The sequence below is a fragment of the Rhinopithecus roxellana genome, chromosome 11, assembly GCF_007565055.1.
Source record: "Rhinopithecus roxellana isolate Shanxi Qingling chromosome 11, ASM756505v1, whole genome shotgun sequence".
In the NCBI taxonomy this organism is placed as follows: Eukaryota; Metazoa; Chordata; class Mammalia; order Primates; family Cercopithecidae; genus Rhinopithecus; species Rhinopithecus roxellana.
The window spans coordinates 24,624,515-24,643,429 of record NC_044559.1 but is presented as its reverse complement, the minus strand read 5'-3'; the positions used below and the strand labels follow the sequence as shown (position 1 = coordinate 24,643,429).

Here is an 18,915-nt window from a genome sequence, read left to right as displayed (position 1 = left end):
CTATATTAGACGAGAGTATTCTTGTAGACAAGGATGACTAGAAGGATACGCAAAATGAAAACAGCTAATAATACTCTTTATGTCAGGCACTGAGGTAGGTAGTTTATGCACATTGTAACAAATTACATACTAGATTATCTCAAAACTTTTAGATAAATTTTACTGGGCGTCATAAATCAATACAACAAAATCAATGTTTTGCAAACATCCACTATGTATAAAGGTATACAAACTTCTAAGCCAGGCTGAAAAATAATTCATATAAGCCATACATCAGTGGAAACCTACCCATGGGAGATAATACAACATAATCTAAATAAAACTTTCAGAGACAAGGCATGTGGTTTCTGGATAGCCACAAACTCCCTAACTCTGCTCTAGTGTTTTGGCCACCAAATGAAAGCCAAGTGGCCTCAAATCTCTTAATAAACAAAAAAGCAATCTATGGAAGATGGCGTGGTATCTGAGGAATATTTGGGGTCTGTTGAAAAACGCATCCTGTATTTTATTTCAAGAAAAGATCTCCTCGTAATGTCAGGTAAGTGAAGAGCCCTCAGAGATACATGCACACACAAAGAAAAACAAAGCAACATAGAGTGAATCCCACCAAAATGTGTTATGATCGCAGAATTATGGGTGATATGATCTTCTGTAGTATATCTTTTCATTATAAATAGAAAAAAAGCAGACTTCCCCTTGATTATCTATAGCCTCTGACCCAAGTGGCTTGGAATCAGAAAACAGCGTCACCCGACTTGAAGCCATCTTGGCATCAATGGTGGAGTGGGTGGAGATGAGACTCTGGACCAGCTCATGGGTGGGCCCACCTCGTCCTGTCAAGACCACCAAGAAAGGGCAGGTGAGGAAAGCACAAAGATCCTGGAGAGACACTGGTTTCACTCAGTTCTCAAAATTATCTTAGACACATTTCCTGAAAACCTTTCTTAATGCCTCAAAAACCAGAGAAGAAAATCCTTACAACAAAGCTTGAAATGGATCCCCATCTCCATTAAACTTTTCCAAAGGTCAGGGAGAATATAACCTGATAACCTAAACACCTAGCTAGAAAAATCTCAGTTCCAATCCTACAACAATGCTAGCTTTTCTAACATTTTAAAATAACCCTGATTTTAACCCAATAAAATTCCATTTCAGAACTAAGAAATAAACATTGGAAAGCCGCTTTAAAATAAAGAATGAGGAGACCATTGTGAATGAGAAAAAGAAAAAGACCAACGAGAGCTGGAAAGCACACTGGTTTTGTAGAAATGGAGATAAGCCATGCAGGTGCCACACTGGCAGCAGGGCCCATGCTGGGGTCACGGATCAAGGAGGTATGGAGGACAGGATGCTTCTGCTTGGTACAATGAAAAAAAAGCTATTCTTTTTATTCTACATATTTACAATATGCATTTGGGCCTTTATTATAAGAGAAAAATCTTCAATAAATAAAAATTGAGTACATTACATTTTTAGTTAAAAAATACATTCAGAAAGAATAATCAGAGTTCAGAGCAATGACTCCCATCTCACCCGTGCCTGAAAACCGTGGCTGCCACCAAGGTCAACATAGACAGCATCTTTGTCATACAGCACACCCCCAACTCCAGAAAGAGGCGCATAAACCAGCTTCTCCTTCTTATTTAAACAGCACTTCTTTCATTGTTCAGGAAGAGTACAAAGGTCTGGGAGGAAACTGATGTCACTCATGGCAAAATCTCCTATCCCTGGAAGACAGGACCCAAAAAGCAAGCTTCAGCTGACAAGAAGTCAGTGAGTATCTACTGGTGACTTGGGGGTTAAAAACGATCCACAGTCCAAGGGTTTAAACCATGACCCTAAAGAAGGGCATCGTGCCACACTGGAACAGTGGCCCTCTAGCTACAAGACAAGAGGTCAGAGAAGAGGGGATTCGGTAACGCCTTTGCAGGCCTACACATAGCTGGGTTACTTTTAAAACCTCCAGCAAGGCCATCTTCCCTTGTTTGGTCATTTTTCAGTTTTCCTGAGGAATGAAGTCATCCCAAGAATCCTATGTGTAATTCTAGTATGTTCTGCAACAAGAGAATACCTGCCATGTGAATTTGGTTTTTACTTTTCAAGTGTGCTCCTCTTAAATAACCATAAAGTGACACCTGCCAGTCACATTTCATGTTTGTTCAGATATCCTCTGGGTTGTCAAATCTTCCATCCTAGAAAAATAAACTCAATCATACAGCAGAAATCAATGCCAAAAGTTCCTATACCTCCTTTCATGTGTCAGTGACTCATCACACTCTTGTCCACTAAGCACGTCATTCAGAAAACTAGAAAATGCAGAAATAAGGAAGCACCATTCACCATCCAGCAGAGGAAAAGGGGCAGGCACACAACTGTGTCTCTAGGCTGAAAGTGACATTCATTCCTTAAGACACCAGACAGGGAGATGACGTCCACCTGCGGTCAACAAAGAGTGAAAAACATATTCAGAAAATCCCTTTCTGGAAGAGGGTGAGCCTGTGCTCTGGGATTTTTACTGTGGCTTGGATTCTGACAGGTGGAGAAAGGGTATTCCAGGCTGAGAAAAATCACAGCACAAGGAAGAGCACAAAGGAAGGAAACCCAAGGCACACATGAAGGACTCAAGCACCCGGGCACGAAGTCAGCATCACTGAAAACTAAGACTGAATGTAGGATGGGGCCACATCCTGTAGACTTAAATGCTTCCAAGTCTTTCCATTTTCCTAAACATCTCATAATTAATTTACTCCCAAAGGCACAGCATCTTTGAGCAATGACATAAGTAGACATTTTCCATCAACTACACTTCTACCCCCACTATTCAAACAGGCACAAAATAAATCCTATCACTGTTCTTTTTCTAGCCTTTTTAGCTTTGAAATATATGGCCCAGGAAGAAAAAATTTACAATCACTTTTTACCTGTCTGCCAGGATATAAGGGTGAGAAGCCTGCCATGTGAAAGGCCTAAACTTCATAACTGTAATAAAATGGCCCAGATTGTGGATTTCTTGGTTTTGATATTCTCCATGTACCATTCCAGAAAGGTAGAACACCTTGGCACCCTAAACATTAAAGGAAAATTAAAAATTAAATTTCAATTAAGTTCTCATCAATACTGCAACAAAATAAAAGCTCTAAACAAGAAGCAATCCTAAGAAGGGAGACTTCCAGCAAAGCTGCTGTCCTGAGCCTTGCTGGCTTCTTTCAGGACTTATTAGAACCCCACAGAGGCAGACTGCTCTGCAACCAAGCAGGGGCATCCATCTAAGTATAGTGAGGAGAGGGAGGTGAGGCCTCTGGACACAGAAACTATTCTGTGGCCGACGGACCAGAGCAGTATGGAAAGGAAGGGGCAGTGCCTGGTCCTGTAACTGGGAGAAACTTCTGATGTACTCTATTAAGTCCCAACCCCAAAACAGCCAAACACTGCCTGGTGCAGCAGGTACAGAGACAAATGAGATACACCAAGAGGCCCAGAATAAGCGCTCTCTTGAGGGAAACCTTCCAGAGACTGGGAACACATACACAAAGGGAATTCAGGAGGCAAATCCTAGAGAGACGTTTAGTAACGTCTCTTCAGTGTTTTTGTTTGTTTGAGATGGAGTCTCACTGTGTCACCCAGGAGTGCAGTGGTGCAATCTCAGCTCACCGCACCCTCTGCCTCCCAGCTTCGAGCAATTCTCACATCTCAACCTCCAGAGTAACTGGGATTACAGGTGTGTGCCACCACATCCGACTAATTTTTGCATCTTTAGTAGAGACGGGGTTTGGCCATATTGCCCTGAGCTCGAAACTCCTGGCCTCAAGTGATTCGCCCGACTCTGCCTCCCAAAGTGCTGGGATTATAGGCATGAGCCACTGTGCCTGGCCTCTTCAGTCTATTTTAAAAGGATTACACTGTTAGTATCTAACAATTATTTCTCTTCCCACCAGGAAAACTTCTGTCCAGAACCTGTGTTTTAATCGCTTCTTTGTCTTCTTCAGTTGCTTATTATGCTTGAAGGAGTCGAGGTGGGTGAGAACTCCCATAATTTTAGGAAAGCCATATACTTGACAGATGTTTAGAAACTCAAAGGTTTCCATTTCAGACCCAAAGCTGGCATCTATAAGCATCAGTACCTACAAGCAGAACACATCATTTCTCAAAGAAACTACCAAAGCAGACCACCTACACTAGGGGTTGGCAAATGGCCACGGGCCAAATCCAGCCCATCACCTGTGTTTGTCACTAAAGTTTTATTGGAACACAGCTACATTAATTCATTTACATATTGTCTATGGCTGCCTGTGCACTACAACTGCAGAGCTAAGTAGCTGCAAAAGATACGATTCACAAAGCCGAAAATATTTATTATCTGGCCCTCGACAGAAAAGTCCCACTGCAGACTAAATCAAATGACTACACAGGCATCACCCAGAGAAACCACCACCCTCTGACTTGCTTAAAAGGCAACCATAAGACAATGCCCACTAGGATATAAACTTCCATTTTAAGAATTCTAATGCATGAGAAGTAACTCAGAAAAGGCTGGGTCTAACCTGGCCCTTACCTAAGAAATCCTAATTTAAAGAAATGAAGTTTTCCATAACGTATTTTTAAGTCAAATAACAGGTCTCTGACATTCAAAGAATGCGAAGAAAGTGATAATCAATGAAATATATAATCAATGAAATATATTTAATATGTACAGAAAACCAACCTCTTCTTTCAATCTCCTCACGAAAAAAAAAAATCTGTTTTTTGCTGGGAAGTATGCAATGTACACCTCTATCTTGTACGTTAATTTGTATAACTCAATTGCTCAGAAATTTTTTTAATAGCTACCAGTGTAGAAATAAGTCAAAAAACAGTAAGATTATGATGAATCGTAGTCTATAAGAAAATAAAAGCAGATAAGACCAACTTTTAAAATTAAGACACTTCAAAGATGCAAATTTCAGAATTGATTCCTGGAAACTTCTAGTTTTAATATTAAAGATAGTTCTGTTTTTACCCTTCCATGGATAACTAAAAATAACACAAAATGGAAACAGAAATGCCCATCTTTGATTAAACTAGGAAACATTCAAAACCCAAAACCATAGAATATATGAAGTTGGGCTTGTAGGAAAGCACAACTGCCACTGCAGACCGAGGCAGCAAGCAGAGCTCTCCAGCAACACTGGACCAGCTCGAAGAACAGGTGGAAAATCCTCACACCACATCTGATGCCGCAGGGTGCCAAGGGGCAAGCAGCTGGTTGTAGGGTCAGGAAGAACAGGGAGCAAACAGTCCCTCAGCCACCAATCTTTGTCATCTAAGCCAGTGTTACTCCCCTAATCCACACACGCACGTACACACCCAAATCCACGTATTGTGTGTGCCTTTGCTGTAGTCAGGAGGCTTTGACAACGCAGAGCAGAGCAATCAACATAAGCTAGGCTAAATAAATTATGGTGCCTCCATAGAATGGAATATTATATTAAAAAGAAAGAGGCAGAGCTACAGTACTTACTGATTATATACCTCCAAGATATATTACATGAAAAAAGCAAAGCATAGAAGAGTGTGTAAAATAAGCTACCATTTGTGTTTTTAAAGGGTGCCATGTGTGTTTATATGTATCTGGAAGGATACTGCTCTGCATGGACCTGAGAGACCAGCGGTTAGAGCAAGGAAAGAGAAAATGCGCATTGTGTGTACCCTGCATTAGTTAGAGTGCTTTACCAAATGTGTGTGCTCCTTTTGAAAATCTGAAAAAGATTTACATAGGCATCTCCCTCAGTGATGGTTAAGAGGCTGGGAAGGGGAGCAGGGAGGGAGGAACAAAGAGGGAAAGGTTAACAGGTACAAAAATACAGTTACATAGAATAAATTCTAGTGTCCAACAGCACAATAGGGTGACTATAATTTATTATATAATTCAGAACTAAAAGAATAAATTAAAATGTTCCCAACACAAAGAAATGATAAATGTTTGAAGTGATGGATATCTGAATTACCCTGGTTTGATCATCACACATTGTATGCTTCTATCAAAATACTACACGTACCCCATAAATATGTACAACTATTATGTATCCATAATAATAAAAATAAAAAAGTAAAGGCATCTCTTAATATGTATGTCTTTAAAATCAGAAACTTGCTACATTTTAAATAAAAGAGAAACAAATGACTTCCATGAACTATTCAATCATTTCAAGTATACAAGATTTAGTAATCTTTACACAACTTTACATTAATTACACTTATTTTTACTAATAGTAGCATTGCATGTTCAAAATTTGAATGTTATTTAGTTTTCTGACATTACAATGGCACAACTTTAAAATCTGTATTACTTTTTACTTTATATTTTAGGAGTCTTCCTGGGCCGAAGTATAAAATCTGTAACTCTAGAAAAAACTAAATAAAAATGAAAAAGCCAAGGTATTTGTCACCCCACACTTCCTAATCAATATGGCTTATATTTTTGCTTTTTTTTTTTTGTTTGTTTGTTTGAGATGGAATTTCGCTCTTGTTGCCCAGGCTGGAGTGCAACGGCGGAATCTCGACTTACCACAACCTCTGCCTCCCGGGTTGAAGCAATTCTCCTGCCTCAGCCTCCTAAGTAGCTGAGATTACAGAGCACGCACCACCTCACCCGGCTAATTTTGTATTTTTATCAGAGACAGGGTTTCTGCATGTTGGTCAGGCTCGTCTCAAACTCCCAACCTCTGGTGATCTGCCCACTTCAGCCTCCTAAAGTGCTGGGATTACAGGCGTGAGCCACTGCGTCTGGACTTTTTTTTTTTTTTTTTTTTTTTTTGCTAATTTGTATTTTACTTTTGTTAATTTAAAAGATAGTTAATAGAATATCAGGAATAGTGAACATTATCATTTCCATAAATGCAAGAGCATGTACATTTTCCACACACTGAGTACTGTCTACATTTTCTATTGATAAACTCTGACCAATTCTTCAGGCAATTCATGTACTTATTATCATTAAGGATGAAGGTTCTAGAACCATCAGGAACAAGGGTCCCATCTTCACACAAGTTACTTAACTGCTGGGAGGCTCTATTTCATCTTATGTAAACTACAGATAATACCTACTCATCTCAAGGGTGTATCAAGGGTTTATGTAAGCTAAATTTGTAGAAAGCAGTTAGCACAGTGCCAGAAAGGGTCCAAGAAGAAACGGTACTTACTATGATATATTTGTACATTATATGTATGCATGTTAATGTGCTGTTATTAGCTATGTTCACTAAAGGTTTTCTCCATCCTGTGATTTGCTTTTAGATTTTGGAATACATTTCATTGTGCACGTTCCATTTGTATTATTAATATAACAACATTTATTACCATTATTACTATCATCATCAATTCAGTCACATCTACTGTATCCCTGATGATGACCATGATTCCTTTAATAACCATAAAGCTCTCTTCCCTTCACGGGGTAAATCACCTACCACAACGCTGTAAGTCTCCATCAGCACCCCAGGCTGCCCCTGCTGACTTACCAGATCTGCTGCTTTAGCCAGATCAACCATCATGTTAATGTCACACCCACATTCAGTAATGGCGAGTCTGCGCTTTTTACCTATAAGTGAAAAGATGAAAATTTAACTTTAAACCCTGAAAAAACTCTGAGCATCAACTCTAACTTTCATTTTTTAACTGCATCCAGTAAAACACCATATACATTTACAGGAGTGTACCAGAAGTTCATATTTACTGGTAAAATAAAATAAATTCCATCCTGTTTTTCTTGCTGTGTTCTAAATTTAAATAACATCAAAAGTCTACCCAGATGAATAAAAGTGCTCAAACAGGGAAAATTCTGACTCGACAGGCTCCATGATAACCACGATCCTGCTGTTCAGCTGCAGGACCATGTCTTCACCTCTATCAAAACTTCCCATAGTCCCACTATCACTAAAAACATCCTCAAACATAATGCAACAGAATATTCATAACGATAATCATTTCTAAGTTAAGGTAATAAGAAAATGGTCAAGAAAATATGGGCTGGGCACAGTGGCTCACACCTGTAGTCCCAGCACCTTGGGAGGCCAAGGCAGGTGGATCCCTTGAGCCCTGGACTTTTGAGACCAGCTTGGGCCATGTGGGGAAACCCCATCTCTACAAAACCAAAAAAGAAAGAAAAAAAAAGAAAAATTAGCCAGGCATGGTGGCATACATTACTCAGGAGGCTATGGTAGGAGGATTGCTTGAGCCTGGGTGCTTGAGGTTGCAATGAGCTGTAATCACACCACTGCATTCCAGCCTGTGCCACAGAGTAAGACTCTGTCTCAAAAAAAGGAAAAGAAAATATGGATGCTCCAAAGATAAAGAAAAGACTCAATCCAACTATGTTATTGCAATAACAAGAGATTTCAGAGTGCACATTGCCATTCCACCACTGGAAGTTTGTTTCATCTTTCCTCAAACTTGGAAAGGTCACCATCTCCCAAACCTGACAAATTCTCATAGGAAAAAGAGAAAACACCCACTTCCACCAGGATGTGGCTTCATAAGGGCAAGCATGTGCACCTGGCACATAGGAGGTACGTGCTATGTGTTAAATGATGTGTTCACAGTGACCAGGCCTGCTAGGCCCTTCCAAGGAATATGCTTGGCAAAGCCATAGAGCAGTCAGGATAAGATATATAATACACTCTTATCTCTGGGAACTTACCCTTTTCTGAAGTTATAGCTAACTTAGTAAAAGTATAAGAGATGTAACATGATATGACAATATTTAACATGTTCCACTCAAGAAAACAACAAACACACGCATGTCCCTCAGATGATGACAGCCACGCCAACTTTGTGTCTGTGACGGCATCTCCTACCTGACACGATAGTCACAGGGCCTCTGATCTCAGTCAACTTCTGCCGGGTGAAGTTCCGAATGAGGCATTGCATCAAAGTGCTCTTTCCAACTTCGGAGGCCCCGTCACCACTGCCACTATTGGTGGGGGCTCTAGTGGAGTTCAATCAACCACTGGAATATGATGCTTTTTTGTCTTCAAATCCAGAGTCCTATTCATTAAAAAAAAAAAAAAGAAAAGGAAAAAGTAAACCACCCACTTTCAAAATAGAGTAAAAGGTATCAACCTTATAAGTAGATAATTTTTTAGTATACTTATATATATGAGTACTTTAGTATATTTTATAGAGTGCAACAGACAATATATAAATATAATTAACTTGTCATTTATTAACTTCTGACCCCCATATAAATAATTGCTGTTCGATAAAGATGTAACAAGATGACTTCAATAGTATAGAGAGCTGAAAATTAAACATTCCTTAAATCTGTTTTATGAATGATTTTCATAGTTTTTTAAAAACCAAAAGATAAATACTGAGGCAGTGCATCATAACAGATAAGAGCAGAGGCTCTGGAGTTAAATTTGGCTCTCCTAATTACTGGTTATATGATTGGAGGTCACTTGGCTTTTCTTGACCTCAGTTCTCTTCTCCATAGAAAGAGGGCAAGAATGCTTCCTACTCTGGTAAGGCTTCTGGAAGCATTTAGTTGAATAATGTTTAAAGTCCACTGCTAAGAATATCACAAGGACTCACTAAATAAAGCTATGTTAGTAGTAAGTATTGTAACTTTTGTATTTTATATTACAACTTTGTAAAACATATCTAGAGGGGGAAGCAAACCTATCACCATAGAAACAGTTTAAAGTTTAGGAACAAACAAATTCTATAAATTCTTGTATCTTGGGCAAGAAACACCAAGTGCAGATGCTGGAGGCAAGGCAGCTTCTATGGCAAAGCTTCTCACATTTTGGTAACAGCCACACAGCATGCATCTCCATGTCCTTTGGAGCTGGACTAGACTTGTGAATCCAAATGTCACCTGTGAGAGACTCCTACCATTTAAAAAGAATCAATGGAAGAACCATCAGACTGTAGTTAAACATACCTGTGAAAAGATCGAGCCATCCGCAAAGCAGACTAAACTGCAAAAGCTTTGGGATTTCTCTTCCGGGAATCTTTGTCTCCTAGCTGGAGATCCTACAGATGCTGCTTCTTTTTCTTTTCAGCTTTGGGTCCACTGTTTTTCTTTCTGTGTTTCTTCTGATCCTTAGTCTCCATAGTGGCTATTTACCAATAACAAGTAACTCTAACCTACAAGGAAGAAGGTTAGGGTAAGGAGGTGGGAGAAGCATTTTATAATCCAGGCAATACCCAGGGAAAAAACATTAAATTTCATTTATTTCTTCATGAAGAGATGATGTATTTGTTCACTGAACACGGGTAGAAATTTCACTTATCTCTTTTATGCTATAAATTAGATGAGTTACCTCTGCTAAGGTTACATTTTATGGTTAAGTTACTTTTTATTCATCTTAAATGTCAACATCAGCACTATCTATTTCTCCAAGGATGGAAATATTCTATATCTGTACTTTTCAGTCATTTTAGCCATTAGCCACGTGTGGTTACTTAAAATGTACTTAGAGAAACTGAAAAAATGAACTCTCAATTAATTTCATTCTAACTCTAAATAGTCACATGTGGCTACCATACTTGACAGCTCAGACCTAGATATCAACTGGACTAATGAAGTGGTTTCCTAACTTAAACTAAAACTTAAATTTTAATAAAAAATGTAAAATGTTTTTATGAACTTCCAATATGATCACAGTATTACTTTTAGTACCTGTTAACTCTGTAAAACTCCTAAATTACAACTTATCTACATACATTTTAAAAATAGCAATATCTGTATGTGCGAGATATGACTGGTTCTAGATGATGCCTGGAGACCCCATGGACTTACAGAGACCCTTCCAGTGATTTCTGAGATACCTGGGAATCTGTGGCCAATAAATTGGTACTCACTGAATTAGTGAGTTTTTTAAGGATGTTTGGCTGCATAAAATATGACAGCTTGGTTGAAAAAAAAAGCGGCGCAGGGTGCATTTCATTCAATTAAGGTCCTGTATTAATTCTGCTTAGTAAATGTTTGTGTCTATCTATGATGCGCTAGCCACTGTGCCAATAAATGGATATAGCTATGATCTGACTTGCAAAGGAAATCCAAACTAGTATCTTCCGTGCCATGCAATAAGGGATACACTGCAAGGCTGCACAGGGTGCTACTGGAGCATAGAGGTGAGTCAGAGGCTTCCCACAGACACACACACGAGCGGAAACAGAAAGTCTTTATGTATCACCATATGTCAAGGAACACTGGCCGGGAGTTGGGAGAGCTGGGCACTAGGAATGCTTTGAAACTGAATCGCTGTGTTATTTCAGAGGTTATGTTGCTTCTCTACCATATTTTAGTTTCGAACTTGTACTAATGTCTCCCTTTTCTTCTTCGTGGGAAAAGCACAATTTGGGGTCAACAGATTTCGTTTAGGTCTAAGTCGCCTGCCGGGGCCACGTCGCCAGGAAACGACGTCTCCTCGACATCTTCCCTCCCAGTACCGGCTCTCTGCAGCAATTCATTCCGTCACTCTCCCAACAACCCCGGGCACACCTCCGGCAGATGCGAAATATGCTGCTCCTCAGGAGCAAAGATGACCCGGTGACCCAGGGGAGGGCCTTCCCACTCGCGATCTTCCCAGTGCCCCAGAGCCAGGGACCCCACTGCCGCCTAGCCCAGGACGCGCACCGAGCCTGTTCACAACTGCGACCCATCAGGTCCACTTGGACACCGCCGGAAACGGAAATTCACCGTCGCGCCGACTCTCCGGAGGGAAACAAAAAGGCAGAAAAAAAGAGACCGGCGCATGGACGGCTTTCAAGGGAGAGCTAGAAGAAAGACTCGTCAACAGCTGAGTGCGGGCGTCGGCACCGTCTGGGCGGTGCCTTCCAACGGGTCCGCATCCCTCACGATTCCGCCCCATCCTGCCCTTAGAACCCGCTGCCTCAACTCCCGCGGTGGGATTCCGGAGCAGCGTACACCGTGCTCGCCTTAGTCCTTCCGAAAGGCCAGGGCAGCTGTGCGGCCTGGCGCGGGTTACTTGGTGCGGTGCAAAAAGCCAGAAGGAGACACATTTGGTCCTGGCCACCCCGGAGTCACCCAAACCAAAAGGTAAAAGAAACATAAAAAAGCCTTCTGGAAAGTGTAAAAAAAATTCATTGCAGAGTGATTTTTGTCGTGTCAAATCATAATTACTGTTATTAGCAGCTTTTTAAAACGTTTTATATTCATTTTTCATGGTGTTCTAACATATGAGCTGCTTCAAGTGTTTTTGGACATAGCTTGGGTGTAAAATGTAAGAAGGAGATATTTTCAATTTGTAGCTTTCTTTTTTGAAACTTACTGAAGTTTGTTCCCCTTCATTCTCACCCACCCCAACACATTTTTTTAAAAAACACCACCAGGTACCCGTTACAGCACTGATGTGAGTGTAGATGAAGTAAAAACTTTGGCTTCTCTGATCACATACAAGTGTGCAGTGGTTGGTAAGTGATCGCCTTTCTTATGAGAACTCTGGGGAAATGTGTTTACACATATGGTTACTGTTAAGATGCTATAGAAATATACCTTATCAGAACTAATTTTTTTAAGTCGTACTCTTTAAGACCTGCATCATTTTTCAATTAGTCTAAATTACAATTTAGCCTTTTTTTACGTGGGGGATTTTTTAAAATAGGAGCTAATTGGATTTTAAGTCTAGATCTTTGTTTTCAATTCCTTAACGCATTCTGTAAATAAGACCAAATTATAGTCGAAGGATAGTAAATAACCTATTATCTTTTAGAAGTTATAAAGAGCACTGATTATATATTAGACCCCCGCCCCTGCCCCGGCTGCACGGGCCCCCGCCAAAGGGCCCATGGACTGCGCAGCCGAGCTGGCGCCCTGAGCGCAGCGCGGTTCCCCCGGAGCGCCCCCGAGGCGAGCGCGAACGAGGTCCGGCACCTGTGCTAGGTCACTCCCAGCGCAGGGCCACACTTGGGCCATCCCAACAGCCCCTCCTCACTTCAGGGGTCACCCTCCCCACCACCCATTGGCCCACCATGGCCGGAGACCGACTCCTGAGGAAGGTGATGGACGTCAAGAAGCTGGCCAGCCTGCTGCGGGGCGGCCTGGTCATCGATAGCCGCTTCTTCCTGGAGTACAACAGCTGGCATGTGCTCAGCTCCGTCAACATCTGCTGCTCCAAGCTGGCGAAGTGGCGGCTGCAGAAGGGCAAGGTGACCACTGTGGAGTTCATCCGGCCGGCCTCACGCAGCCAGGTGGAGGCCACGGAGCCACAGGACGTGGTGGTCTATGACCAGAGCACGCGGGACGCCAGCGTGCTGGCTGCATACAGCTTCCTCTCCATCCTGCTGAGCAAGCTGGACGGCTGCTTCTGACAGCGTGGCCATCCTCGCGGGGGGCTTCGCCACCTTCTCCTCCTGCTTCCCTGGCCTCTGCCAGGGCAAGCCTGCTGCCCTGCTACCCATGAGCCTCTCCATCCCTGCCTGCCCTGCCCAGCGTGAGCCTGATCTGCATCCTGCCTCACCTCTACCTGGGCTCACCGAAAGACGCCCTGAACAAGGATCTGATGACGCAGAATGGAATAAGCTACGTCCTCAATGCCAGCAACTCCTGCCCCAAGCCTGACTTCATCTACCAGAGCCGCTTCATGCGGGTTCCCATCAACGACAACTACTGTGAAAAGCTGCTGCCCTGGCTGGACAAGTCTATCGAGTTCATCTATAAAGCCAAGCTGTCCAGCTGCCAAGTCATCCTCCACTGTCTAGTCGGCATCTCCCACTCTGCAACCATCGCCATCGCCTATATCATGAAGACCATGGGCATGTCCACCAACGACGCCTACAGGTTCATGAAATACCGGCGCCCGTCCATCTCGCCCAACTTTAACTTCCTGGGCCAGCTGCTGGAGTAGGAGCGCAGCCTGAAGCTGCTGACCGCCCCCCCGGACGATGAGGGCACCCCCTCAAGGACGCCGGAGCCTCCGCCCAGCCCTGTGGCCGAGGCCCCGCCGCCACGGCTGCCACCACCTACCTCAGAGAGCGCTGCCACCGGGAGTGCGTCTCCCAGGGAGGGCTGCCCGAGCGCGGGCAGGGAACCCCAACGCCCCCAGCCACCAGCGCGCTGCAGCAGGGCCTGCGTGGCCTGCACCTCTTCTCAGACCGCCTACAGGATACCAACAGCCTCAAGCGCTCCTTCTCGCTGTACATCAAATTAGCGAACACCCCCGGGTTGCTCCCCCGACCCCGGCGAGGCCCCGAAACTCCGGAAGCTGCACAGCCCGTCGGGGCCGCGCTGAGCCTGCCCTCGCCCAGCCCGGACAGCCCACTGCCCGCCGGCGGCCCCAGTCCCCAGTCGGCTCTTCCCTCCCTCCGCGCTCCCCAGCGCACAGCCTCTGCCTGAACTTCAGCAGAGAGGCCCGGCAGACTCCGCGGCACGGCCTCTCGGCCCTGTGGGCACCAAGGCTACCCGGCCCTGGCCAGCCGGCGGGCCCCGAAGCCTGGACGCCATCGCTCGACTCCCCGAGCACGCAGTCGCCCGACAGGCCCTGGTGCTTCAGCCCCGAGGGCGCGCAGGGAGCAGGCAGAGTGCTGTTTGCGCCCTTTGGCAGGGCGGGCGCCCCGGGACCAGGGCAGGTCGCTGCCGCCGCGGGAGCCCCAGACGCTCTGACCGGTTGGCCCGACTAGCCGGTCCTGGCAGTTCAAGTGCCACAGCTGCCAGATGGAGTTAGAGGAGGGTATCATGGAGGGGCGCGCGCGCGCGGCGAGGAGCTCGCTGCCCTGGGCAAGCGGGCCCGTTACAAATATATGTTATATATAATGCAAAGAAAGGTAAATGGTTTCACTGTGATTTTTATCGAGAAGTAAATATTTCTATTGTTTATTTATTTAAGCTGTTCATTCTGGCAATGATTTGGCAACAGTGCAGGTGGTCCTCGAGCTCTATTTTTACTGTCTGGTATTTAAACTGAAACACACGTTTCTAAGCAATACAAGGCCACCTTCAGTCGCAAGCTGGGTGCCAGGCCTGCGGCCCCTCCCGGTTCCTCCGCCCCAGGAAACACTGCTGATATTTGCATAGGCTGCCGAGTTTTCGTGCACTTTTTACACAAGAACAAGGTGAAAAAAAGGAAAAAAAAAAACACAAAAACGTGTTTGCCACAAACTGAGCCGCAGATCCCCCCTTCTTCCGCCACCCACCTCCCCTGCTCTCTCCCTTGGGGCTCTGCACCAAAGCCGTAGGTTGGGGAAGCAGGAGCTGGTGTGCCCCAGAGAGATGCGACCAGCCCTCTACCAGCTCCAAGCACCAAATCTTGATGGCAGGGAGTGCACCCCGCTGCCCGTTGCTCCAGAGCTGTTCCCTCTCAGGGGAGGACAGGCATTGGGCCCCGTGGTGCCAGGGTGTTCAGAGGGGCTGAGGTATAGAACAGAGTGTGTAGGGGTTTTGGGCAAGGGGTTCTGGAGCATCAGATGAGGTGGAGCCCAGGGGAGGATGGGGTGTTAATGCCCCCAACTCCTGCCAGAGCCCCAGTCCAGCCACTGAGTGGCTCAGAAAAGCCATTCCCAGAGGGGTGCAGCCCTCCCTTCTCCTTTGCCCGTGCCCCCAGAGCTGCCTGCCTGGCAGGGCGGCACCACTGCAGGAGAGGAGCTTGGGCTCGGGGGATCAGGCAGGAGGGGCCTGGCTAGCCAGTGCTGGCTCCACTGGGCAGGGAGCCCTGGACCGCCAGGTATGAGGAGGCGGTGGGCTTAGGGTCCTGTTCCAGGTCTGTCCCCCACCTAGCAAGTCCCCAGGCAGGACTTGGAAATCAAGTGTGCGCCTGCAGGCTGAGGGGCTCCATGAGCAGGTGCTGCCTCGCACAGGAAGTTCAGGTGCCAACCAAGCCCCTGTGCTTCTGGGGTAGACCTGCTTCACTTAGGGAGCGCTGCCTCAAGGCAGATAAAGCCCCCTTGTTTGCCCCGACCCGCATGGGGGCCTCTCAGGAGAGAAACTCTAGTGGGCCCCTTTCCCAGGGCACGCTCTCTCTAGGCAGCATGTCAGCTCCCAAATGGTGGCTTTTGGGCCCAGGTGGGTCAGCCCCTGCCCCATACCCTCTCAGGCCATTGGGACCCCTACCCTTCAGATGTCCTAGGCTCTAGGAGTGGGCCAGCCACCCTGGGAAGAGGCCAGGGCCTTGGCAGGGGGTCACCCAGGCAGGACCCAGACCTGAGTCCAGGAGCAGGGCCAGGGAGGTGCCCGCCCCACCCCGGCCAGCCGCCCTCTCCACCCCGGCCAGCCACCCTCTCTGTGGTTTCTTCTATTTGTTCTTCTTTTCACCCACAGCCCTGTGTTCCTGTCATCCCTCCTTTCAGCAAAAGTCCTGTTCCCTTTCCCTCTGTCCCAACCCACTTCTGTTCCCCAACAAAATAAGCTATCATTGTTGTATTTGCAATCTATGGATTAGAGGTTAAAGTATTTATTATTATTGCTTAATTATTATGTAAAAATATATATATATATATATATGAACTTGGCTAGCCAATGTTATTGAACAATTCCTGTTCAATGAAATGTTGTTTAAAGTACAGTTTAGAAAACGATGGTAGGTTTGTTCCTTGAACTTTCAGAAATTCAAGCTTAAAGAATCACGTTTTTCTAAAATTGTGTGGTGCTTTCTGTCATTTTACTTTTGTAACCTTTATATGGAATGGCAATCATCAGTCTTCTCTTTCAGATGTGCCATCTGGGGGTGCTAAAGCTGGTGTTAAAATCAATCCCAAGAACTATACCGTAAGTATGAAAGTGATATTTGTTTTTTGTTGTTGTTGTTACTGTTTTTTTGAGACAGAGTCTTGCTCTGTCGCCCAGGCTGGAGTACAATGGTGCAGTCTCGGCTCACTGCAACCTCCGCCTCCTGACTTGAAGCAATTCTCTTGTCTCAACCTCCCAAGTAGCTGAGACTGCAGGCATGTGCCATCACGCCCAGCTGATTTCCATATTTTTAGTAGAAATGGAGTTTCGCCATGTTGGTCAGGCTGGTCTTGAACTCCTGACCTCAGGTGATCCACCCATCTCAGACTCCCAAAGTGCTGGGATTACGGGCATGAGCCACAATGCCCGGCCTCCTACTATTTGTTGTAGGAGATTTTGCCAAACATAAAACATTTCTGAAGATACTAATCTTCATTTGCTTGATGTTTTTGTATCTTACTATTATCTGTGTTTATAAGTTCTTTGTGTGCGATCTGAGTATTCTTTTCTATGATATGTAAATATTTGTCATTTATCCTTTAATTTTCAAGCAGTTTAAACCTTTCTATATATTTTTTTATCTAGAAGGCTTCTAATTTGTTTCAATAGAATATACATAATTACTTAATAGAATGTTTGCCCTATCAGTATAGTTAATAGAATGTTAATAGTTACTTACTAATAGAATACTTGCCTTATTAGTATCAGTATAGTTAAACAAAATAAGGTCAACTTAAATAGGAAATAAAGTGTATTTTTCTCTACTTTCCTTTATCAGCATTTCCTCCACCATGGACAAGTTCCTATGAAATTAAACTGTAAAAGCTAGGCGTGGTGGCTTGTGCTTGTAATCCCAGCATTTTTGGAGGCTGAAGTGGGAGGATGGGAGCCTGGAAGTTTGAGACCACCCTGGGCAATATAGCAAGACTCCATCTCTAAAAAAAATGAAAACATTACCAAGCGTGATGTTGCATGCCTGTGGTCCCAACTACTAAGATGGGAGGATCACTTAAGCCTGAGAGGTCGAGGCTGCAGTGAGCTGTGATCGTGCCACTGCACTCTGGCCTGAGCAACAAAATTAGACCACAGCTCAAGAAGAAAGAAAAGAAAGCTATTCAGATTCATTTTTAGGTAAAAAATGTCATGAAATAAATGTCATGAAATAACCTAATATAGAAATACAGTAAGTATAGGTAATTCTAAAACTTGACTAGATTTGGCCTATCTTTCATACTAAAAGGCATTTGGGCCTTTGACATGCCACATCCCCAGCACTACTGTGAACTTGTGCATCATTACACGGAGCCTGTTAACATAAGTTAACATGAGTTAACTACCTCCCTCACGCTTTTACAGGAGTACTTACTGATTCTGAGATGTGGCAAATCGAAGTTATGTTCAGCCTGTTAATAGCCTTCATAATTTTTGTAAGATCTTTCTTCTTCACCTAAATCTCAAACACATTTAACAGTCTTGAATGGTTTTAGACTTTATTCAGTCATATTTATCACCCATATCTGCAATATCTCCAGCTTAATTGTATCAGAATTGACAAGTACCTAATAATTCCAAAGGTCAAAAAGTGATTCCTTGGAATACTGAAAGAAAACACAGCTTAAACTCTAGTAATTTGATTTATTTGCTTAATGCACAAAAGCCTCATTGACCCAGGATGCAGCTAAATTGACATCTGGGCCCAGACAGCTTTGAAGCCTAGGAGTTAGGCAAAGGGAGTTTTTTCTCTCACTCCTAGGCAAACCTTCAAGTTTGATGTTATTTATCTGTTATTTCCTGACTGCTCTTTCCACAGAGAGTGTCAGATTGAGGGTCAGATCTGAGCCTGAGCCCTGATCCTGTCACATGTGTGTTTAGCATCAACTTGTAAACTTCTGCAAAACAAAACGAAAAAAAAAAAGAGGCTGGGATTTTGATAGGAATTGCATTGAATCTGTACACCAATTTGTGGAGTATTGCCATCTTCCCCACCCTCCCCTTTCACCCACGCTGGAGTACCAGGCAGCAATCACTGCAACCTTGACTTCCTGGGCTCAAGCAATCCTCTCACCTCACCCTCCCAAGTAGCTCGAACCACAGGTGTGCGCAACTACGCCTGGCTAATTTTTTAATTTTCTGTAGAGACAAGGTCTCATCATGTACCCCAGACTGGTCTCAAACTCCTCGGCTCAAGCAGTCTTCCCACCTCAGCTTCCCCAAATTCTGGGATTATAGGCATGAGCCACTGCACCCAAACC

The 18,915-nt window shown here is 44.2% G+C and overlaps 3 pseudogenes; 2 read left to right on the top strand and 1 right to left on the bottom strand.

The window, feature by feature from the left end:
- On the bottom strand, nucleotides 1–11,660 carry LOC104680730 (annotated as a pseudogene).
- On the top strand, nucleotides 11,488–14,802 carry LOC104680731 (annotated as a pseudogene).
- Nucleotides 14,803–15,211: 409 nt separating this feature from the next.
- LOC104680732 lies at nucleotides 15,212–16,342 on the top strand (annotated as a pseudogene).
- The last annotated feature ends 2,573 nt before the right edge of the window (nucleotides 16,343–18,915 follow it).